At 42.6% G+C, this 25,424-nt stretch overlaps 1 long non-coding RNA gene across 1 annotated transcript in view; it reads left to right on the top strand.

Annotated features, from left to right (window-relative positions):
* The first annotated feature begins 13,281 nt into the window (after nucleotides 1-13,281).
* LOC118083406 (uncharacterized) overlaps nucleotides 13,282-25,424 on the top strand; it is a 56,276-nt gene continuing 44,133 nt past the window's right edge. Inside the window, exons 1-2 of the long non-coding RNA XR_004692389.2 lie at nucleotides 13,282-13,469; nucleotides 13,564-13,658. This is a non-coding gene — a long non-coding RNA (uncharacterized LOC118083406). The remainder of the gene's footprint in view (nucleotides 13,470-13,563; nucleotides 13,659-25,424) is intronic.

Below are 25,424 nucleotides of genomic sequence, written 5' to 3'. Positions count from 1 at the left end.
AATTTCCCTCTCGTGCATATTACCGTAGTTTTCATGTAGAGATGTGTTTATTTGAAGGTACTCCCATATCAAAACAGTGGTTCTCGTCAAAACTTACCACCTCAGAGAGATGGCTCGTTTCCTTTGAAATTACACATCACTTCAAGGGGCTTCAATATGTGAACAAAACCACGAGCCATATTTAGAATAGGAGAAACAAGCCATAAGGATGCATATTATCATTAAAGGAGTTCCAGTGATGTGTAGTTCACTGTCACTTTCTGACATTTGATTCCTTTCTCTGACGTGCATATAATTAATGACTTCTCATTTCTGTCACACTCAAAATTCTAGTAAAATGGGGAGGGGGCAGATACTCTTATCCAGTTAGTAACCATAGTTAATCCTACCAGTACATACACAATTAACACCAAATTTGCTATCAAATTACACAATAACTTGATCACAGTGTCAGGAGAAAAGCTCATAAAAATACCTTCTAGAACAGAGGTTCCCAAACTGTGGTCCATGGGCTTCATGCTGGTAGCCAATGACCTAAGCCTGGGCTTTAAGCAATATATTGTTTCGGTCATGTTTAGCAAAGCAGTCAGCATTTCTCTTGTCTCTTTCATCTTTTACCCAGCTCTAGCTGCCGTAGCCACAGAAGGCAGGTAGCTGGCATGCACTTCAGGATTTATGTCTATTCCTGAACTTTCTCTCATTTGGTGTTGGTTGTGTGTGTGCCAAGGGCCCTGATTTGAAAGTGGCTGATCTCTAGATGCTTTTTGCCTCTGCGGGTCAGAACAGACACAGTACAGAGTATCTACTAGATTAGGTCCTGGCCTCATACCCTGATGATCCAAGGAGGACCAAGGTTCCTGACACTATGTGTAAACAAGATTTTCCTTCAGTGGAGGATCAAGATTCACCAACAGCTCTTTCCCAGCTCCTCCCTGAACATTCTATTTTATGTTGAGTGTTTTTCCCTAGCCCAGCTGAATTTGTCCCAACCATTCATGCATATAAATCCACAGATTAAAAGATTTAAAATGCCCAAGGTGAGTTCACTTGCCATGATAACAAGTCCACCCCTTCGTATTTGTTCATGGGTGTCTTTGAAAAGCTATCCTAGGAATCTTTAAATGGAACACTAACCTAGTACTCAACTCTCATTGGCGAGGTATGCATGGAATATAATAAAACATGAGACACTTGGTTGGGATTATTGACTTCACTGCAGCGATGACAAGACAGATCAGCTCCCCTAGTAAATCCCTAGTTTGTAAACAAGATTCACAACCAGTGATGGATCCCTTTCCTCTAAAATCATTTTGACATGTTAGCTTTTGCAATCTACTCTTAAAAAAAATTAAATTGTGCGTTTATCTTAAGTAGTTTGAGGTATTATGCATGATGAGCATTATAAAAAGGGACTATTTTTCCACAATGTCAATCTATAGCCATCATTTTACACCTTTTATCTTACTAATCGCAACTCTATGTTGTGTGTGTGATTATATGTTCAAAACTAAATATTGATCAGTCTTTAGCCCTCTTAAATTGAGAATAACAGCATAAATCCAAGATTCATGTTCAAAATCTAGAAGCTCCATTAACAATACATTTTCTGGATTTTTTGTAAAATTGCATTAGAAAGAATGGCCAGGAAGTAGAATTGTGGGGAATAGTTCAACAGTGGTCATGTGATACTAAGAGCCTACATAGTTTCACCAGGCTCCATAAAACCACTGAGTCTGTCTTGAACAGCACTGGATCCCACCCAGGCTAGCAGCAAGGTTGCTGTGCACTTGCCTTTTCAGTACAGTTCTCCAAAATGGCAGCCATTTTGTATGTGTCAGATAACTCATCATTAAGTTGTCTTAAATGACTACGATGTATTCTTTTGGAATCAGGCAGGACCTTAATATAGCAGAGGAAAGACTTATGCCAGGCTTCCTCAAACTCGGCCCTTCAGATGTTTTGAGACTGCAATTCCCATCATCCCTGACCACTGGTCCTGCTAGCTAGTAGGCCAAAAACATCTGGAGGGCCGAGTCTGAGGAAGCCTGACTTATGCCAAGGAGGCATAAGATTGTAATTCAGGCTCAGCTTTAGCCTCTGCTTTTGTGTGAGTGAGGTTAAGGACCACAACCCTTAGAATTTAAATGATATCAGGGCTGCCCTCCCAATTGTCAACATCCTCATGGATGCATGAGTGAGAAGCCATCCACAGTACATTATTCTTGGCTCTGCTTATCTTCAAGACCTCCTCTTAGAGTATTTCCCCCTACTTGCATTCTTAAAATGTTTGTGAAGATTCAGTCTGGTCTTTGCAGCAGGTGAACAGACACACAAGACTGAGACATGCCATCTCAAGTTGTTTGTGGCTGTTTGCACATTACCACATACATCTTTCTCTAGTTTCAGGTTAAGCAGCGGAGCCTTTTATCAGGGAAATGGCATGGAAACATGAGAGGAACTTAATTTTTAAAGCCATTGATTGATATTTGCTTGACAACCGTAAACCACTGTTACAAAGATGTTGAAAACACAATCTCTTTGAAATTACTACAAAAACCTAGAATACAAATGTGCATTCATGAACTGCCCATTTGGAATTCAGATAAATAAATGAAAGTACAATATGGGGAACCACCATAAACTAAGCTCAGACTGCATTATCTGAACCACCTTTTTTGCATGGACCTAGTTTTTAGTTTGGATTGGGATGGCAAAAATTCTGTAGCTCAGTGAATGTTGTTCAGGCATGGTCAAACACTAAGGGGCTGAGCCAGTTGCCTGCTGCATCCTCCCCACCCTTTTCTGCCAGTGGGAGGTCCCCCCTCCCCTTTGGCAGCTCTCCCATGAACAGATTAGCTGTGCTTGCCACATAGCACACATAAAGAACCAACTGGATCGGCCTTTAACTTTCTTCCCAGTTTGGATATTCAATTACCCTCAAGAATAATTATAGCAATCCTATATCTAGAAGGGTAATTTTATTTCCTGTAATTGCTACTTCACTAGGATTTGCTCTTCTGGCATTTGTTGTGTAGCGATGCCAGTTGCATGCAAGGGCAGATAGTCATATCAAAAAGCAACGTGATTTGCAGTGCTTCCATATATATATATAATCACAGAAGCTGTTCTAATTTTTCTATTAATTTCACATGTCCCTATTTCCCCAGGGTAGGAGAATAATAGCACAAGAATGAGTTTTGAAAAAATCCACCCGCCTGTAACCCTTCTGCGGTACTGCCAGTTTTACTGAAGAGGAATTTGGACGCTTCTCCTTGCATGGGGCAAATAGCAACTGGAAGCAATAACATGCAATCATGCACGATGTGAGGATAAAAGCATCTGTCTGGACTGGAGACAAGCTGTGTGGAATGTCTGCCACTCTTGTCCTCAAAGTGAGGAGTGATAGACATGATTGTCATTACCCTGTATGAGTAAAGCTCCAAGCAGAGAGACCGACAGCATTAGTTCATGGAACAAGCTAACATACATGCCTCTCTGTTTCAGTGTAGACTAGCAACTATGGCAAATGGTGATTTTAAACATAGCTGAATATAACTGAAGCCTGAATTGTGAACACATGCCAGATCTTGAGAGACTGCAACTTGTGGGGTGAATAATGTTTGGGTTACCCAGGCCAAAGCAATATAATATGATCTCCGGGTGGGGATGTCACTGCCAATTCCTATGGCTATTCAGGGCTAATATGGAGAAGAAGAGAGGTTGAGGAAATCATGTGGTTCCTTAGAAATTTCCTCAAGCTTTCTTATCTACCATTTTTTAGTTATGCAGAAACAGAAGTCTATGGTGGTTGCCATCCACTTTAATTTATTTAATACATTCAACTCCTGCAAGAAATACATGTCCATTATGGATTTTAGCTTTAGCAACCCACAGAGTGCAAATAGTGCAAATAGAAGGTAATGAAATTATTTTGTCTTGCATAGCCCTGGCTGACTTTGAGAAGGGGGTTGTATGTGTGCATCAGTGAAATGCTGTATACCAAATCAGGCCTAGAACATATTCAGGCATGTGGCTTGCTTTCCCTGTCTCTCTACAGCAGGCATCCCCAAACTTCGGCCCTCCAGATGTTTTGGACTACAATTCCCATCTTCCGTGACCATTGGTCCTGCTAGCTAGGGACCATGGGAGTTGTAGGCCAAAACATCTGGAGGGCTGCAGTTTGGGGATGCCTGCTCTACAGCATAGTCTCCTTTTTATGACACTGTGGGTTTCTGAATAGGCCATCATAAGCAGAACCTACAGTTCTGTGTACTGTAGCTCACAACCCAAATTGATAAGTGTGAAAAATTATAGTTACTGCTCATGGTAAATGTAGAGAAATAAAGCAGAATTGCATATTTTGCAAACTACTCAGAATTTTGATAGAATAATGACTACGGCAGTGTTTCTCAACCAGTGTGCCTCCAGATGTTTTGGGACTACAACTCCCATCATCCCTAGCTAGCAAGACCAGTGGTCAGGAATGATGGGAGTTGTAGTCCTAAAACATCTGGAGGCACACTGGTTGAGAAACACTGGACTACGGTAACAAGCACCTCCAATGATGCAGAATCACAGCCTCCCTAAATAGGAAGACATCTATATTGCTGCAATGTGTTTTATGTGGGGCTACCTCTGAAGATGGTTCAGAAACTTCAGCAGGTGCAGAAGATGATAATGCCTTGTCAGACTGGATGGGAGCCAATAAACTGAAGCTCAATCAAGATAAGACTGAGGCACTGTTAGTGGGTGGTTCCCTAGACTGGATGGATGGGAGGCTGCCTGCTCTTGGTGGAGTTACACTCCCACTGAAAAAGTGAGCACACAGCTTCTGGATCCATTGCTATTCCCTGAGGCTCAGGTGGCCTCAATGGCATGGTGTGCCTTCCATCATCTTCAGCTAGTGGCCCAACTTTGTCTCTTTCTGGACAGGGATAGCCTAACTACAAGATATTGAGTGTGTGGTGGCTCCATAACTTTGTACAATGATTCTGTTTAAGGTTAGTACAAACCACTGAGAGACGAATAGGGACTTGCAGTACCATCTCTCTATTTGCTGTACACTTTACAGTCGAGGAGTTCCTAAACTAATTGCAGCGAAGTGGTATTTGTAAGTGATGCAAAGTAATTATATGTCAGTAATAAATTGTAGAAATTGCTATGTGCGCATCTGCCAACAGCTTTTGAGTCAGCAGCAAAATCAGCAAATTGGTACTAAAAAAGAGACCATACTGGTCAGTGCCCATGGGCCATGGTTCAGGAAAGAGATTTTGAGTCATAGCAGCTGGCAGCATTCTCTGTCTGGAGCTCCTGAGGCTCTTAAAATTGGCTAACCCCCCCCCCCCCAACCAAATACTTGATTATTTGCTGCTAATAATAATTATCCTGCATTAGAAAATCAAGCAATTGGAATAAGGCCCAAGAAAAGCCAAACACCAAGATATTGCTACATGCAACCCCAGTCTCTGAGCAGCAAGAGACTCCAGGAGTTCCTGCACTTTCCCAGGGTTCAGTTTCCTAGGAATGAGGATCAATAGAGACCATGGTGTCCTTAGGATATATGGTTTGAACTACACATACCGGTATACAAGCTGAGCACAGGGTGAGGAAGCTCACACCCCAACAAACCTTGCTTCCCTATTAGGTTTCCAGCCAAGCTCCAAGTCCAGAACAGAACAGGCAAGCTCATAACAATACAACAACATACATAGGAATCCAATGCATCTTTACTCAGAAGTAAGCCCTATTGTGTTCACTGAGACTTGCTCACAAGCAACTGTACATATATTGCTGACCTTAAGGAAGTTCATGTATGGAAAGGGTCCCTTCCCCAACAGAGATCCTGTGAAAATCTTTCTCCTGGACAATGTGGGGTGCCGCTGTTAGGTTTTTCCTTTAAGACTGATGTGGTCAATGGTGCTACACAGAGATGTGTGTTTGTAACCTTGTTCTGAATGTTTAACACACCTGTGAGCTTTTGCTAATTTGAATAATTGAAGGTAGAGTTTGCTTACTGTAATGTGATTGGGTAATTGATTATTTTGAATTCTGTATTTAAGCAAATGATTCATGGGTGTGGTGGTGGTGATGTATTGTGAAATGAGAGGAAAGGAGTAGAGGAGTGTGGTGTATATAATTGTAAATAAAAGCAAGCAAAGATACTGAAGACGACTTTGTTATCTCGTAGACCCTGCCGCTGTTGCCACTCAGTTGGTGCGTATTTTGCCCAACATCCGGTTATGGGCCCAGAAACTGCGCATGGGTGTTTGAACTGCTTGCTAAGAGGGCTGCGAAGCTGAGCTATCTGCCGGTCGAAAAGGAGCCATAAGTATATCCAGGATGGATGACGGCGAAAAGATGGCGCTTACCTTTCCTCAACTAACTGATGGTAATTATAGTCTTTGGTCCTTTAGAATGAGAGGGTTACTCGAATGTAAGGACCTGTTTGACTACGCCACAGATGACCCTCCTCAGATAATCACCCCTGAATGGATACGGGGGGATAACAAAGCCAAAGCTTTTATAAACTTAGCAGTGTCCGACCAGCAAGTTGTGTATATCAGAGATAAAACGTCGGCTAAAGAAATGTGGGAGAGTTTGGCTGCAGTCCATTTGAGAAAAGAGTCCGCGTCAGCCTTGGCTTTTTACCGCCAGCTTTATCAGGCAAAGCTGCAACCTGGCGGTGACTTGGCAGCTCACCTGAGACATTTACAGGAAATCAGGTTGGAGCTTTTGAGAAGAGACATTGTGGTTCCTGTTAATCAATTTTGTTTTATAATCCTCTGCTCATTAAACAAAGAGTATGATGCAGTTGCAAGCCAGCTCGCTTTGGTCCCTCCTGACCAGCTGAGTATTGAAGGTGTGACTGCAAAACTGATGGCGGAGCTGGACAGGCGAGATGCCTCTGTTATGCCGGTTCCCAAAGAGCAGAATGTACATTCAAATGACAATGGGGACGTTGTAGCTTTAAGAGCCAACAAGAAATGTTTTGCCTGTGGCCTTTTGGGACATTTTGCTTCGGAATGCAGAGCAAAGAGTAAAAAGTCTTCCTCTAGGTTGCAAAAGGGACACACAGCCACTCAGGCGTGGAAGCCTTCACAGCGACTGCAGCGAGGTAGTCGACCCGAGCCACAAGCATTCTTTGCAGAACCACAGGCTTGTGAGGTTAAAAGAGGTAACTGGGACTTTTTCATCATCGATAGTGGCGCATCGCAGCACTTGTGCAGCAATCGCAGTCTCTTCATAACCTACACACCAGAGACTGGAAATGTGCATTTAGCGAATGGAATAGTTTTGCCCTCACTTGGAAAGGGGACTATAAAACTGCATAGTTTGAATATTACTATATCAGATGTTGTTTATTGCCCTGAATTGTGTGGGAATTTATTATCAGTTTATCAGTTTGCACGTCAAGGTGTTAGAGCTAAATTTACTGAAAAAATGTGCCGATTTTATCGGGCCAACAAGCAGGTTCTCTATGCAAAACAGACTCATGGGCTTTACAGGCTTAAGTTTCACTCCTCTTCAGGAGGAAGCAATAGCTGTTGTGGTGTAGCCAATAGGAGCAGGCAGGGGTTGGCAAATTGCCAGCCACATAAAAACTGCCTACATGAAGCTCACCGCAAGCTTTGCCATAAAAACTTTGCAGATGTTTTAAAAACACGGGATATAGTGCATGGCCTAGAAATTAAGCCGTGTAAATTTTACATGAACTGCCTGTCATGCTGCAAACATAAAATTAAGGTGGCACGAAAGGGCAAAAGCACTATGAGAGAAGTAGCAGAGCCTTTTGAAAGGGTTCACTGTGATCTAGTAGGACCATTGCCAGAATCACTTGGAGGGTCCCGATTCTGGCTAACACTTGTGGACCAGAAAACCAGATATGTTTGGACATATGCAATCTCTAAGAAGTCTCAAGCACTAGAAATGTATAAAAAGTTTTGCAACTGGGTTAAGACTCATTTTGGTAAAAATATACAAAACCTGTACTCTGATCTTGGAGGTGAATTTATGTCGCAGGATTTTGAAGAGTTCCTAAATGCGCAGGGGACAGTACACCAAGTGTCCTCACCCAGGAGTCCCTGGCAGAATGGGATTGCTGAGGTTGTTAACAAAAACCTACAATCTGGGATAAAAACAATGCTCCATGATGCTCAACTTCCTGATAGCTTCTGGGCTGAATGTTTGAGCTGTTACACGCATGTAAAGAATCGATCCTATCATTCTGCATTAACAGTAACACCTTATGAAATGCTTTTTGGAAAGCGTCCCAATCTAAAGTATTTGTGTGTTTGGGGCAGTGATGTTATGATGCATTACCCAGCTAAAGGGAAGCTGGAGGAAAGAGGTATCCCAGGTAAATTTATGGGATATCAACAAGGGAATTATCGCATTTATTTACCAGACACAAAAAAGTTTCACCTTACCCGTAGCATTATACCATCAGTACACTGGGATGGTGTAGCTGAGTTTCAAGATAGTGATGGTCTTAAAGAAATATCCCCAGAGAGTACAGCTGATGCTAATGAGCAGCCAGTTGATACCGATCCTGACAGTAATCAGTCAGAGATTGGAGAGTGTGAGTTTAAAGGGGAACAAGAGTCAATGGACAACTCAGACCATACTTTAAGTCCAAAGCCCTCTACTAGCCATATTTCTGAAGTTTCAGAAGGAAATTTAAAAGCTGACAGTGAAAGTTTACCAGAGCTTAGGCGCTCCAGTAGGATAACTAGACAGCCTCAACGTTACATCAATGAACAACAGCTACAAAGGCAGAAACGACAGGAGCAGTTGTTTAAACGTAGAAATATTGCTACTGTTGATGAGGAAATAGAAGAAGTTGCAAACAATGTATATTGTAACCAAGTTAATTTTGAACCAAAAAGTTTTAAAGAGATACAAACCATGCCAAAGTCACAAGCTCAACAATGGATGAAAGCGATAGACTCTGAGCTTGCATCTCTAAATCAAAATAACACCTGGACTTTTGTGAAGCAAACACCTGATATGCGAGTCATAGATTCAAGATGGGTGTTCAAAGTAAAACTTAATGATAAAAATAAAGTAATGAGATATAAAGCTAGGTTAGTAGCAAGGGGTTACCAACAATTGGAAGGCATTGATTATGAGAATGTGTTTTCTCCGAGTGTGAAGTTTGAAAGTATAAAGTTGATGATGCTAGACGCTGTTAAAAATGGGTGTGAATTGTACCATTGTGACATTTCCACAGCTTATCTTAATGCTGATTTGCATGAAGACATATACATGAAAGTTCCGGATGGTGTAGATGCTGCACCTGGGGTAGTTTGTAAATTAAACAAATCTCTGTATGGCCTGCATCAAAGTGGCAGGAATTGGCATGAAACTTTAAAACGAACCTTGATTGAATTTGGGTTTGTGCAGGGGAAAGCTGATAATTGCATTTTTACAAAACAATGTGGTAATTCTGTTGTCAAATTGGCCGTTTATGTTGATGATTTATTATTTTCATGTAAACATTTAAAGGAATACCAGTTGTTTCTTTCTCAACTTGGTAAACGTTTTGATGTAAAAGATTTGGGGAAAGTTAAGAATTACCTGTCCATGCAAATAGACAGGGATGCAGATGGTTCTTTTGCTGTACATCAAACTGCAAAAATTAAAGATTTAATAGAAGTACTAAATTTGGAGAACGCAAAAGGAAAAGAAACCCCATTAACATGTGGATTTACTTTTACTAAAGAGGATACACCTTTTCATGACAAAACACTTTACCGGTCGATATTAGGGAAGCTGAACTTTATTCAGCGCGTGTCCAGACCAGACATATCTTTCAGTTTTAATTTTCTTTCCACATTTGTGGAGAATCCAACCAAGCAGTGTTTTCGAGCGTTAAAAAGAGTGGTGCTTTATCTTAAACACACGCTGCATTACAGGTTACATTTTAAGGCGCATAATGATACAGGGTTCGATATTTTTTGTGACGCATCTCATGCATCTGAACATTTCAAATATAAAGGTGTGTCCGGTTTTGTTTACAGATACAATGAATGTCCATTTGAATGGAGAACACGCAGGCAGCATATAATTTGTATGTCAACCACAGAAAGTGAACTTTGTGCATGTTCTGAAGCCATCAGAGACATTGAATGGTTTTTGCAGTTGTTTGCAGACCTAAAAATAAAAGTAAAATTACCAATACCTGTGCACATTGATTCCCAAAGTGGAATAGCCATTTTGACATCAGAAGGCAATACCCAACGTACCAGAACGTTACGGTTACGTTTGGAGTTTGCAAAACAAATGATTGATGAAAAAATGATTACTTTTGAATATGTAGCTGGACTAGAGCAAATAGCAGATATTTTCACAAAAGCTTTGCCAACAGCTACACATCTTAAACATACACAGAAAATGCTGAATGTTACTGCTACGCATCATTGACCAGCAGGGGGTTGTTAGGTTTTTCCTTTAAGACTGATGTGGTCAATGGTGCTACACAGAGATGTGTGTTTGTAACCTTGTTCTGAATGTTTAACACACCTGTGAGCTTTTGCTAATTTGAATAATTGAAGGTAGTTTGCTTACTGTAATGTGATTGGGTAATTGATTATTTTGAATTCTGTATTTAAGCAAATGATTCATGGGTGTGGTGGTGGTGATGTATTGTGAAATGAGAGGAAAGGAGTAGAGGAGTGTGGTGTATATAATTGTAAATAAAAGCAAGCAAAGATACTGAAGACGACTTTGTTATTTCGTCGACCCTGCCGCTGTTGCCACTCAGTTGGTGCGTATTTTGCCCAACATCCGCATGTTAACTTCCATGAACTTCTTCACTCTTTCAAGCCTGATTTGGGGGTTCCCGCAGCAGTTCCTAAGCCTAGCACCCCATTGTTCAGGAAGGCCCTTGACCCTCCAGAGGGGCTTTTCAGAGGAGCACAGGGATACAGGGGAGGCCAGTCCACCTATGAGGCCAGATGGGGCAACTGCATGAGGGGATGGGATCCACTGTGGCAACATCCCAATGTTGATCTCCCCCTTGCCACTCCTTGTTCCTGATAAAGGTCTTCCCATATCTCTTCTTACCTGAAAGGGAGGGGTGCAGCAATTTGTGGTTTGCCTCAGGTGCCAAAATGTGTTGGGCTGCCCCTGGCTTGTTTACTGGTTATTGTAATTCTGCAAGGGGTAAACTGTAGTACCCACAATTATTTGAGGCAAATAATGTGCTTTTTAGATATTGTGTGTACACAGCCTTAGTCATAGGAGCCAACTCCTGGAGGACGAGGTCCCTTCAACCCCCCCCCCCAATAAAATATGTGAGGGGGCATGACCCCCCCCCAAGTTGATGGGTATTACCATTCAAATGGTGTGTGTGTGTGCTGCCCCATGTGATCCATTATGCAAGGTGGGGCTTTCCTGGTTCCCCCAATATTTTCTTCAAGTTCACAACCCTGGCCTTAGCACAGGGGTATGGGAAGCCACCTCTTGGAACCCTTGTCATTTGGGCGACTTTGGTTACAGTCCCGTGTGTGCTTATTTGAGAATGCCTCCCAGTAGAACTTCCAAGTAACCATGCATTGGTCTGGACTGCTTGTATTGAGCAAAATATACAAATGCTTGACATAGCTTTTTTTTTTAAAAAAAAAAGTCAACTCAGCACCTCTTTCTTTGCTGCCTATGACAGCCACTTTTTGATAAAAATGCATTTCTATCAATATATGAGCACCGGCACCTCCGTTTTACCAAAATGAAAAAAGAGAAGGAAAGCACTGTGTGTCTACCATTTTTAAAACGAAAATGTTGTGGTGTCCTAATGTAACATTGGTGCAACCATACAAAGTGAAAGTGTCCACAGCTCTTCAGACTGCTATGAGTCAGCAGGAACATCTGATTGGGATATAAAGTATGTACAACTGCAGAATAAGGCACTGTGTGGCAGGATGTAAGCTCTGAGAAGAGATGTGCAATAGCCACTAGGCATTTCGATAAGTTTTATGCAAACTCACATAAGGTCCTTCAGTATCCCCACAGATCTCTCAGCTGGGCAGAACTCACCAAATACGTGAGAAATACTTATGTGAGATAATGCAGAAATTCTAAAGATCCCAAGATAATAAAGCTTCATCTGTTGAATGCATTGGAGACCAACCATTAAAGGCCTTGCTGGGGGGGAAATGGTGGCACTCGGACTCCAAAATAACAGTGCTAGTAACATTCCATCTACATTCCACATAGAAGGCAACAAATGTTAAGATCTCTTGATTTACCATTTTAGGATGAATATTGGATACTATTGATTCCCACCCCCTTGCCCCACCATCCCACATTTATGGAAGACCATTCAAAGAGTGGTCACAGTGAAATTGCTCTGGAAAAAAGTATTATTGTTGATAATATTTAGATAGGCATTTCACTAAGTAAGGGGATTCCAACAGACATAAAGAGGGCGCTTCAGAATAAGCAGACGATCGCCTTGTAAACATTTTACAAGCCTCAGACCAATTTTCTACACTTGCCGCTTCATACAATAATGAAAGAGAAAGAGGGAGGAGAGGAGGCATGAAGAAGAAGAAGAAAGAAAAAGGGGCGAGGAAGAAGAGAGAGAAAGAGAGAAAGCTAGTTTCAGACAGTGTGTCAACACTGGCATTTATTTTATTTTATGCTGCCCATAGGATAGGACTCTAACATTGCCCAACTCCAGCTAGGTTTGGAGCAAACGACCCAAAATCTTCGTCGCGTCTAATTAATGGGAGATTGACAATATCTGCGTGAACACCCACCCACCCCCTTTCCCGGTACTTATAAGACAAACAGCAATTAACCTCCTGTGTTGAGGGGCGGGGGGGGGGGTGAGATCCGCACATGATCAACCATGCTTGGTGGGTAAGTCTGTTGGTTGTTGCCATGGCTACAGAAAGCTAGTGGACCCCAATGAGCTGTCTGCAGCAGTGCTGAAAGGACCAGCCATTTTGCGGGCGCGGGGGGGTGGGGTAAAGAGTGTGTTAGCATATTATGCTGGGCTTTAGCGTGGAGTACACAAAGCGCGGGGGGGGGGGCGTAATTTATTGCGAGGAAACTGAAGAAACGAGCCCATTATAGGTCTAAATAATAGAGCCGGGAATGCCTCCCAGCTGCCATTTTGACAAGCTGCCTATCGCCGCTGCTCTCCTCCCCACCACCACCCCCAGCTGAGAAAAGGTGGAATGCAGCGTGATAAAGGGTACATATCTCAGTCTCGCGCGCGGGCAGGGGCTGCTTTTTGTGTGTGTGTGTGCGCGCGCGTCTTGTTGGGGTGGGGGCTGGGTGGGAAGCGAGGCTCCTCTGCAGTTATTTCCACAGCTCGCCGGCTGGGCTCTCAGAGCGCGAGCTGGTGACCCAAAAGAAGGGTGTTGCCCTCTCCTCACAACACTGATCCTGCACGCTGCCTCCTGCTGCTGCTGCCGCCGCTTCATGCAAATCACACCCCTGGCTGAGAGCGAGCAAGCAAGCAGGTGTGCAGCTTAAGACGAGCTCTGTCTGGTGTGTGTGTGTGTGTGTGTGTGTGTAAAAAGCCCTCTCAGGTTTGTATGCACTTCCTATTAACAGATTGCTGTCTTGGGAGCATCTGGCTGTGGATTTAGTCGGGGAAGGAGGTTGTTGCTGCTGCTGCTCCTGCGCGCCTGAGCTGCTCGGCAAGAAAGGTAAGCTTTTGTTCGCCTGCTTCCAGTTCGTAGCCCTGAAGACCCTAGTGGTGTGTGTAAATGTCTGTATGTATACATTTCGCTTGCATTAAGTTGTTTGTTTGTTTAAAAAAAACAGTCCATGTTGATTTTCCATTCAATTGCCCGGAGGATTCTTTATTTTGATGTGTAAAGTGGAGAGAACCTTTCTTTCAATACACAGATAATCGATCTGTCAGTCTTGGGCTACTACTGCAAGCGAGCAGTTGCTGTTGGGATCTGTGTTAACTCCCCCCCCCCTCTCACTTCATTTCCACATTCAGAGATGATGATGTGCATTCGGGGTGTCTCCTTTTGTACCACCACGGTCCCAACTCTAGGAAATCATCAGTATGCCCCACATGGGTGTAGACAGGGGGGGGCAGGAGGGGGCAGCTGCCCCCCCCAGAAGCAAAAAATTATTGTATTTTACAGACCATAACCAATACTTTGCCCCTCCAAAAACTGAAGTGGAAAGGGCTTTGCTTTAGCAAGAGCAGCTCTCCACTTGCTGGGGTCGGGAACACAGCTGTAACAAAAACACATCAAATAAATAAAGCAAAGTGGCTACCAGTACTTAAGCAGTTAAGACAATGGAGCAGAATATCCCTTCAGGCAAGGTCCACCCTATTCACCCTATTGTTATTCAGTGGGAGTTGTTAATGGGCATTCAGGGATCGCATTAACAGTTCTATTGGCGATTTAATGAGGGTGCAGAGGATTCAATTTGACTAAGGTGGCCCTGCAAGGCTAAAAGGAAGTGAATAAGAAGGGGGGGGGGCTGTAGCTTTGATAGACACAGTGATGTTTATAAAAAGCATTGGTATTCCAGTCTGCCCCTCCTCCTGCATCTGTATACTGTAAATCAGGGGTGGCCACCTCCCAAGAGACTCTGATCTACTCACAGAGTTAAAAACTGGGAGTGATCTACCCCCTTTTGGGGGGTTCAGGTCAAAGCTGTTGAGTTTTTTTTAAGGAAGGGAAGCCCTGTTTTGGGGGGTTTAGGTCAAACTTGTTGAGCTTCTTTTAGGAGGGAGGGAGGCCCATTTTTGTTTAGGGCTTCAGGTCATAGTTCAGCTTTTTTTAGGGAGGAGGAAAAATTTGGGTGACCTTTTTTTAGGGGTGCCAGTGATCTAGCAGTGATCTACCACAGACATCCAGTGATCTACTGGTAGATCACAATCTACCTGTTGGACGTGCCTGCTGTAAATCAAGCAGAGAGAAAGCTGCTTACAAGGCTCCTGTACAGGTGTACCTCTTGCTGCAGAGTTCTAGCATCACAGCGTCACCCAGAGGCACCCACAAATGTGAGTTATCCCTCTCTCTATTTCTTCCTTCCTTTCCTCCCTCTTCCATCCTCAATAAAATACTGGGGGGGGGCAGATAAGCCCCACATAGAAAGCCCATCAACATGGGGGGGGGAGGACTCTTTAAAATACAGTATTTACCAGTAATTTCTTTGGGGGGGGGAGGCACCTAGGCCTCTAGGAGTTGGCTGCTATGCCTAGGACAATTCAAGAAAGCAGAATCATGCATATGCTATGGTAATATATCAATAGAATCATGGAATTGTAGTCGGAAGGGACCACAAGGGTCATCTAGTCCAACCCCCTGCAATGCAGGAATTTTCCCCCAATGTGGGGCTTGAACCCACAACATGGTTGAAATATTATGCTGATATGCAGCAACGCCTCGGAGCCATCGAGACTGCGGCCCTGTCTTGCCTCGCCCTCGCCTGCCCTGCCACCCCCTCTCCCCTGCCCGACCCTCCCATCCTCTTGCTGCAGAGTTCCAGCTTCACAGCATCACCCAGAGGCACCCACAAATATGAGGTATCCCTCTCTCTATTATTCCTTCCTTCCCTCCCTCTTCCATCCTTAATAAAATACTGGGGGGGGGCAGATAAGCCCCACATAGAAAGCCCATCAAAATGGGGGGGTGACTCTTTCAAATACGGTATTTACCAGTAATTGGGGGGGGGGGGAGAGAGGCACCTAGGCCTCTAGGATTTGGCTGCTATGCCTAGGAGTAGGACAATTCAAGAAAGCAGAATGATGCATATGCTATGGCAATATATCAATAGAATCATAGAATTGTAGTCGGAAGGGACCACAAGGGTCATCTAGTCCAACCCCCTGCAATGCAGGAATTTTTTCCTAAGGTGGGGCTTGAACCCACAACATGGTTGAAATATTATGCTGATATGCAGCAACGCCTCGGAGCCGTCGTGACTGCGGCCGTGCCTTGCCTTGCCCTCGCCCACCCTGTCACCCCCTCTTGCCTGCCCGACCCTCCCGTCCTCTCCAGCCAAGCAGGGTAGCCGCCGCCGTTGCCAGCCCCAGAAGCACAAGGTGGCCGCTGCCGCCACCACGATGTCGTCAGGCCAGCTGGCCCTGTAGCCCCGCCCACGTTCCCACTTTGTGGCCCCGCCCCTGAATGATCATGGCTTGCCCCCCCTAGTTTTGATCCTGGCTACGCCCTTGATGCCCCAGGACTTGGGGAGAGTTTTTAAAAGTATAACAACAATCTGCAGCCCTTGAAACCCCTCCATATTGCGGTGTTGACATTTTGCCCGGCGTGAATGTTGCTATATAACTAGATTAAAAGAGCACCGGCCACCCCTTGCCCTCGACACTACGGCTCTTGCATTGCATTGCATTGTTGTAGTATGTAGGTCATAAGGGAAAAGAGGCGTTTGCACTCGTCTTGTGGGCTGCACGCCCCGTTGCTGTGTTTGATTAGTTTCTGATGGCTGTGCTGTTAAGAGGCGAATAAGGTAGGAGAGAAACAGTTCACACCTCCTTTTCAAAGAGCTTCCACAGACCCACACTCAGGCACACACGGAGCACAACACACCCATTGTGTGCCTGAGTTTGGGGCTGGCTTGAAAGAAAGGAAGCCAGTTCTCCACATGGACCACAAATGCAGCTAGACTGGGGTGGAGAGGGAAACTCCTTTGAAACACAACCTTGGTGGCAAGCTGCATGTTAAGAGCAATATTGGGGATAAAGGAAATGAAAGATACACACATGCAATGTCTATAGACCTAACTGAAGCAGAGTGGTTCTGGCATATGTCTAGGTGCTAAATGTATAGGCTTTTGGTTTCTTGAAATAACTTGTAAAACTGGTCAATAAAACCACAATCTGTTGACATAGTATAAGGCAGATAATGTTTAAATTACGGTAAAGGAGAAAATTGTACTCACTCCAGGTTACTACCGTAATGGGTGGCTGTTGTTTTGCCAGAATGCCATCATTTTTGGCTGCTTAGAACGATGTTGAAAACCTGGAGTGCATTTCATGTTTTTTATAAAATTCCATGCTTTTTCAAAGCACTACTGGATAATCTTTATAATATACTTAACATAATAGAATCGCTGCTAGATTAAACATTACAGATGGCTGTGCCGAAGTCAATAGGTAAATTAGTAACAAAGGTAGTATTATGTGCTGGTGAAGCAATAAAGGTGCCAAAGTCCAATACATTTTCAGATGTCTTTTCCATATATGTGTGTATGTATTTGAGCATTTATTAAAGGCGATCAGGAAATAGTGTACTCAGGTGTGCACAGAATTGCACATTCACATTTAGAATCTCTTGTCTACCAAGTCCTTTGCAAAGCATCTTCTATGTTTTGTGTTGTTTTTTAGTTTCATCCCCAAGCACTTGTTACTTGAACTGGCCTATTTTATATTTCTTGTCTTCTGTTACACTTCAAGATCTTTCAGAAATAGGACCTGACTGCCCCCCCCCCCAATCCCTTTCGCTATGGTGTGTCATTCATTCATAGTATCAAGCAGATTCAATTTGACAAATATTTATTGATTCTTCTCTGTGTCAAGTCCACTGTTAAACCCTGTGCTGCTTCACACAGCACATTTTTTAAAAGGATGGCATTTTTAACAGGGACTAATGTAAGTATTGTGTGCAGATCATAATGAATGAAGTTTGTACACACAAGTTGCTCTCTGTGTGTACACAGTGTACACGTGCTGGGATGTGTTGACATTTAAATTTTGCCACAAAATTCCCTTTTCCTTGCCACTTGATAATGTATGGAGTACCTTGTGTTAGAGTTTTCCCACAGGATTCCAGAAATGGTATTTGAATGGAGCTGTGCTCATTGAAACATACTTTCAATTTAAACATGGATTTCTTCTGCTTTTAATAGCACGTTGACCTCAGTCACAAGTAATATACTGGAGCCTTAAGAGCTGGCTTGCACATTCAGAAAAATCTAGTCATATAATCATGGAGGACCCTAGCAACTCCAGAGACAAATGTGGTTTAATGAGGGGAAGATATGCCAGGAGAGTTGGGGGAGAGACCCCCCCCCCTGCTAAATTCTCAAACGTGTCCAGAGGGCTTCAAGAAGGGTAATGTTATTTCTTCACCTCACACTGGATTTGCAGACACTTGGAAGTAATGGAGAATATCCTTCTTGCTCTTTTTTTTAGTGCCTTCAAAAACATGGCAGTAAAGGAACCAAGTAGTTAATTGCATAGTGGGGAGAGCAGGACTATGCTGCACCCACTATGTCTGTGTTGCTTCATCTTATGAATTGGAAAGGGAGATGCCTGCAGAAGGTAGCTTGCTGTATGTACCTAGACTTCCCCCTGCTCATAGTGTGGAATTAGGGTTCTTTGTTATGGAGTGGAGCCTAGGCACGAACAGGCGACTTACCTTGTACAAACATTTCTTTTGCCCAACTCATGGTTTTCAAGGGCTGCTGGGTGCCGCAGGCAGGCAGAGCCCCACTCATCCCTTCACACAATTGTTAATCTTGTGGCAGGAACACCCAAATAGGGCTCTAGCCGCCCAAAATGTAGCTCTAGCCTCTGTTCATCAAGTAACTTGGGGAAGTGGCACAGGTGACCAAAGCAATGTAGTTAGGCCCTTAGTCTAGCTCAGCTGTAGTATCCAAGCTGGATTGGAGTAAAATTGCCCCAAGCTTATGGGGCACAAGCATAACAAGGCAGCAGGGAAGCAGTGATTTCATTTCATTCCATTCCCTTGTTTGCTCTGTTTCATGTAGAAAAACAGATGGTGCTACCTGCTTTTCTGTGCCAGTGCATCAACCTTTAAATAAATATATGTAACTGCCTCATCACATCTAGTTCTTAAGAAAGTTGGATTGAAAGGCAGACTTGTTTTTGGGAGGCCAGATGTTGGCAAGCTGATCAAGACTTATTCTAGAGATGACAAGAAATGATGGCCAGTACACCTTATTGTTACTTTTATATTTTGTCTTTCCTCAAAGGAGCTCAAGGCAGTATGGAAGATCCTTCACACATTTGGGGAAAATAGTTTCTCTAGGTACTTCAGGAGTGGGGGAACCTGTGGTTCTGCAGACATTCCCTGGTAGTTAGTCAGGAATGATAGGAGTTTCAGTACCAATAATATCTGGAGGGCCACATATTCACCATCCCCATGGTACTTAGTTTTTGTGATTTTATCTAGAAATCTTAAGTTGTGCTAGGAGCAAGGAGCAAGAGTCCATCACCCTGCGCTGGCTACTCTTTGTGTCAGTCTTCACCATAGCTCTGACAATTTTATTTATGACACTACAGGCAATCCATGGTTTTTTTACCACAGGGGTTACTTTCTGGACCCCCATGGATGTTGATGGGGCCCGCATAAAGCATTTTGCCCACTCCCATTCTGCCCCTTCCCTCCTTGCCCCCTTTCCACCTCCATTCTGCTATTTTAGTGATGTTTTAGGGTTTTAGTGATGTTTTAGTGTATGTGTGCGATCACACATCCATCAGTCATTTCTTGTATTTATATTTATACCCAATCACCAAGTTCTCTGGAAGAATTTCAAATAACAATAAACACATTTTTATACAACCGTAAACCACTGGAACAAAAGGTATTTCATACAGTGTTAGCAAGATGATACAGGTGACCAGTTTATCATGCAGCTGCATGCACAGCTTGGTAAACTGCCTCTTGGTAAATAGTCATCTGCATTAATTAATTCACTTGATGTTACCTATTGTCCAGCATTTGTTGTGGGAGGGCATTAAGCTGACATTTAATGGAATGTCATTCATGTCCAGCTTTCGTACACCTGCAGGTTACAGAAAGGCAGAACCTACAGGAGCTGTTCTTTACTGACAAGTATATGAATCTTATAATCTATATTTGTTTGTCAATGTGCTCATTTTAGTGGACAGTAATTTACAGGCATTTGTCTAAGGCCTATTTTTCACTGAGATTGTAAATCTGTCTTGACTGTAATCCATCAGAATGCAGGTGGGATCTTCACATGCACCTCCCTAACAACAGCAAAAAAATAAAAAAAGAGCCCACATTGCAAAGGTTGAGAAGGCTATGCTAGAACTCTACATCTCCCTGCCATGCCAGTTCTCAAGGTGGAGGGAATTTATGTGCATTGGAGGAGCATTCAATCATGTTGAGCCCCCCCCCTTCCATCCCTGCAATCTTGAAGTAGTAACAGAGGTTTACCATCTGCAGTGAAAACTGGATATGTGTCTCTAACAGAGCTCTGAAAGCAAAGAAAAACAAGACAAATGGTCGCGTGAACTATCCCAGCTTTGGCAGTATGGCGCTGTTTTGTAGCAAGTTCAGTGTGCAGGAAAGAAAGTATTTGGATCTCAGGATATGGTGTAAGATCCAGTGTTACTCACACTAACATTGATCCATTGAAAGAAAAGGATTTGACTGATGTTCATTGATTTCACTCTTGAGTATGACTTGGTTGGGTATCACCTATGGTCTGGAGGCACATGAGGTCATCAGCTTGCTGAAGCTAAGCAGGTCTGGGTCTGCTTGGTGACTGAATGGGTGGCTGCCTAGGAACCACTTTACTATATATGCCACCTGCGGTTCCATGTATACCTGAAGGAGTGTCTCCACCCCCAGCATTCAGTGTGGACACTGAGGTCCAGCTCTGAAGACCATCTGGCAGTTCACTCATTGTGTGAAGTCAAGTTGTAGGGAACCAGGCAGAAGGCCTTCTCGGTGGGTGGGGTTACAAGGAATCAATTATTATTATTTATTTATTTATTTATTTATTATTATGGAAGAAAAGTGGAATATGAATGCAAATGAAAACAACAAAAAATACTTGAATAATCCACCTTCTCCCATATTACCCCTCTTGTCAATCTGTTCACTATTTGAAGGTATATTCAATAACCGAGGGCCTATCTCATGTGCCTTCATGGCCAGAAGTCTGTGTTAGTCTTCAAAAGCAGATCCTTTTCAGTGGTGGTGCAAACTTTTTGAAGTGCCAACCTCAAGGGGGTCACCGAGCCCTAGAACTATATACCTTGAAACACCAGGTTAAAACTGCCCCTTCCAGAAGGCATTTGAAACTAGCTACAGTAGTTTGTTATACAGTACTCTTTATTTGTTTTGCTAGTTACTTCCTGCTTGTTTTTACTGTTCTTACTACTGATATTTTTGTAATGTGTGTTTTAGATTCATTTGTTTAGCTGTTTGCACTTTATTTATATAGAAATGTTTATAAAATATGTAAAATTCTGGAATTGGTTTGGATGAAAGAACAACGTGTTGTGTGTAAAATGAATGTTAAAATGAGAAGTAGAGCATAAACATGGGATCCTCTTGCCCACCCAAAGTTGCTGGACCTGTCATCCTTGACTACTGGCCACACTGACTGGGGCTGATGGGAGCTGGAGTCCAATGGTAGTTAATTACAGTCCTTAATTAAATTAATGGTAGTTAATTACAGTCCTCCAGGAGAACCCCTGGCATTGTGTGGTATGTCTGTTTCAACTAACATTAGAGCAAGTTGAATTGTTATTCCTTGGGACATATGGCCATTTAAAATTGGGGTGAGTTTGCATGATCAAAAGCCATAGCAATTTTATGCTCTTTGTTTGTTTTCTTAGAGAGCCTTAAAAAAAGAAAACTCATCTTGTAATATAAATGTTTCATGTGAATACTTGGAACACACCTTTTGAAGTTCCTTTACTATGGATTCCTTTTTCTGTAACTTTTTGAATTTTAATATATTCTGTTTTGATTGCATGGAGAAGTTTGCTTTTCCCCATCAAAGTATTTTTGGAAGGAGCAGTTGTCTGAGAGGTTTATTAAGACTGTCTTTGTCTTCGGTGAGTCACTAGGTGCCAGTCTTTCCAATTGCTCTTTTGTGTGAGGATGGCTGTTGTGTTTTGTAGTACTTCGTTCTGCCACTTGGTGCTCCTGCTTTGCTAGGGTTTATGAACAAGACAAGCTGTGCTCTAAGTGAAGGCAGTAAATGGAATGAAATAAAAACACAAACATATTCCCATTCAAAAAGTACACAAGTTTAAAGCTAACACGTTTAGTGTTTTGCTACCAGGCCACAGAAAGAGAACACTGTATCCATTTATGATTACAAATTTACTTTTGGCTTCTGTACTGAGAACCAAACTACACATGACATTAAAAGTGTGAAAGCATTTACTCTGCATGTTCTGTATTCACTAAATATTGGCTGGATGGTGAGAAGAAGGAAGAACAGAACTGGGGGACGCAGCTTTCCCCAAAGTGAATATTGGCCCCAGAAGGGAAACTTGGATTGGTGCGAAAAGCAACAGTTTTTGACTTGTCATTCCATCAGGTCTCAAATGCAAATGAGGAAGTTGGCTTATGTTATCACTATTGTGGTTTGTTTTCTGTATCTGTTGACTTTCCTGCTCATCTAAGTGGATATGCCATTTGCCCAGACTCTCATACAACTGATTAGGGGAATGCATACAATATGTCAAGGATGGGGAATCTGTGACCCACCAGATATTGTTGGGGCATAATTCCTGCCATCTCTGTCGATTTGCCATGCTGGCTGGGGTTAATGAGAGTTGGGAGTCAATCAACACCTGAAGGGCCACAGGTTCCCCATCCCTGTGATATGGGCATGCAATATGACCCACTCATTTCCATGCACAAATTCTAACCCTGTTTACAGACAGATGTCAAAGTCGTATCTTTGGATCATGTGGATCATAATAAATCTGCCTGTATTTTTACAGTAATCGCAAAAGTATGTTGCAGAAATCAAGTAAACAGCACAGGAAAATATATGTTTAAAAGCTACTACAGTATATGATCTCCGTAAACATTAACATTTTAAATGTATGTTGGAGGCATTCCCATAATTCACTCAAGGGTATGATTCAGGGTTTTTGTCATCAACCAATGTCTCCTAATAGTGCAAAATCTTACTGTAATTATATACACTAATAGCAAACTCCTTCTCTGAATATGGATTCTTATGTAGCCCAAATTGCACATATTTCCATTCCACACATGAGGAGATATCGGCAGGCTTGGGGGAATCGGGGAATTCCAAAGCTTGCAGAAATACAAAAACATAAACAAAACAAAACCCAATATCTTGGAGGGGAGACAAAATATTTGATGGAGTACATTTTCCAGTATGTATGTCCCAACATGGCCTTTGAGAGCAGTGTGGGAGGCCTCGGTGGTGATGCCAATAAGCCTTACCTGTTTGGTGGTAACACCTGGAAGTCCCCCAATTATGGAACTCCCTCCTGTGGAGATATGATTGACAGTCGGAGAATTTGCCTTCTCATAGAACTGCTACTGCTTATTGAATTGCTTGTGCCCTGACAAGTAATACGTCACATTCAACAAAGCTACAAATCAAGAAAACCCAAAACAAATATGTTTTTTCCTGTTCATGCTGAACTTCTTACTCTTGAATTTTTTTCTTTCGTTTGAAAAATAACTTGTTTCTGAACACTGTTCTTATGTACTCCTTTTTAACAAGAAAGAAGCACTGATTTAGGTGCAACTGTGGATTTGATGTTTTCAAGTCAAATGTTACACATTTGATCTGATGGGAAAAGAAATTCCATTTGAAAAAGCCGGAGCATATTCTTTTTATATCAGTATTGCTTTGCTGAAAGATCTTCCCCAAGACTTTATGCAAAATTGCGAACAGAAATTATTTTTGTGTGTCTACTTTACCTTTCAGATTTAAAAGGAAAGCATTGTGTTTATATGGTACTTCAGTTGCCAAGTTGTCAAAGATGTGGGATATACTGCATTCACCTTATTACCTCAATAAAAACCCTGTGATTGTTAATCTGCTATCAAGATTCCTTTAAATCACAACTGCTTAAAATTTATTTTGTATCCTCCATGTTTTCTGGAGCTCCTATAAATGAGTTCTGAAGACCAACATGCTTGAGTGAAGGAGGACAGCAAAAAAGAGTGTGTTGTAGAGAATAAACAGAATCAATACCAGCAGTGCTCATACTAGAGTGGGGGAAATGGAACAAAGCCCTGCAGGCATATAAAAGCAGTAAAAGCAATCAATGGTCTGTTAATTCATAGAAGCTTATAGCTTGCTATGAGAAAATAACAGCTATGACTGAAGGTCAGAATAGATGATTCAGTCCTTGGAGTTTCAAACAGGATCGGTTTTAAATATTTGGAAGAATGAAATTCCAAAAGAGTTCTAAATTCTAGCTAAACAGAGGAAGGGTGTGTTTACAGAGTCTGAAAGAAATACTATATATTGAGACAGCAGCATCAGCATATGACTACGTTTGCCATTATCTGGTTTTAATATTCCAGGAATATGGTCTCGTGGAGAATCATTCAAGTAGGATATGTGTAAGAATAGGTAAGGATAGAAACACTGTGGTTAGATTTGGGGTTTAGGGTTATCACAGAATAAATACTGAGAGGCCCAGTATACACATAGGATCGGAATGTGAACCCTTTAGGAGACAGGAATAATTCCCAGTATGAAACCATGTAGTCTACAGACTGGTTCTCCACCTTCATCATTTGAAAGGATTGCTGAAGTCTTGGCAAAAGTAGGGACTAAAGTTGTGATAGTGTACATATTTCTCCTGTTGTAAGCCTTTGCGGGGGCCTTACATCTGGGACTGTGGGGCCCAGTGTGCCACAATCTCTTCACCACTTGGGCAAATTGCAGGCAAAAGGAATGGTGAGCCGAATCTGTTGCTCAACTTCTGTTCAACTTCTGAATGGCTGGGCGGTGCGCTTCAGCTTTCAAGCCCAACAGAGTTAGGTGTCCTGGTGAGCCAATAATGGCCCACCTGGCTTGGGCTTCACTCCTTGGTCTTGAGACTGAGCTGCTGTATTCTGTTTGGGAGCCCTACTTCCTCGCTGCCCTGACATGTCTTTAGGAAAGCTGATAGTCTCCATTCTCCTCAAAAGAGTGAAAAATATTGTATAGGCTGCACCTTTCATTTCTCCACTGATAGCAGAAACTATTCCTCCTCATCAGCTGTATGATTTCATTTTATTGTCAATCCATGGTATAACGGTTTTAAAAGAGTGTAATGATAACTGTGTGAATACATGGGACATAGTGGGAGGGAAGCACCCAAAAGAAGTATGCCTCTGTTGACCTACAAAATGAATGAATGAATGACAATTTGACCATAAATAAGTCAGTCTTCTAAGACCATAGCTTTGACAGACTTTGGCGCACACAGTTCTTTGGAAGAGTTCTTTTCTTTAGGAGTCAGTTTACAGATAGGGTATCATGTAACTTGACCTGCAATGGAGATTTCTATCCCATCTTTAAACAAGCACAAGAGAGAGTTTTAATTCCCGTTTTGCATAGCTGTACAGTTGCACGTGTTTCGAACCGACACAACATCTGATTCACAGAGACGTCTGGTAGCTGATTTATGGTTTTGCTTACACACAATTCCAAGATTCAAGACACATACAGTATTCTCAGGACTACTAGCCCTAGGAGAAATT

This window comes from Zootoca vivipara, chromosome 9 (genome assembly GCF_963506605.1).
Source record: "Zootoca vivipara chromosome 9, rZooViv1.1, whole genome shotgun sequence".
Taxonomy (NCBI): Eukaryota; Metazoa; Chordata; class Lepidosauria; order Squamata; family Lacertidae; genus Zootoca; species Zootoca vivipara.
This window is presented reverse-complemented; position numbering and strand designations above follow the sequence as displayed.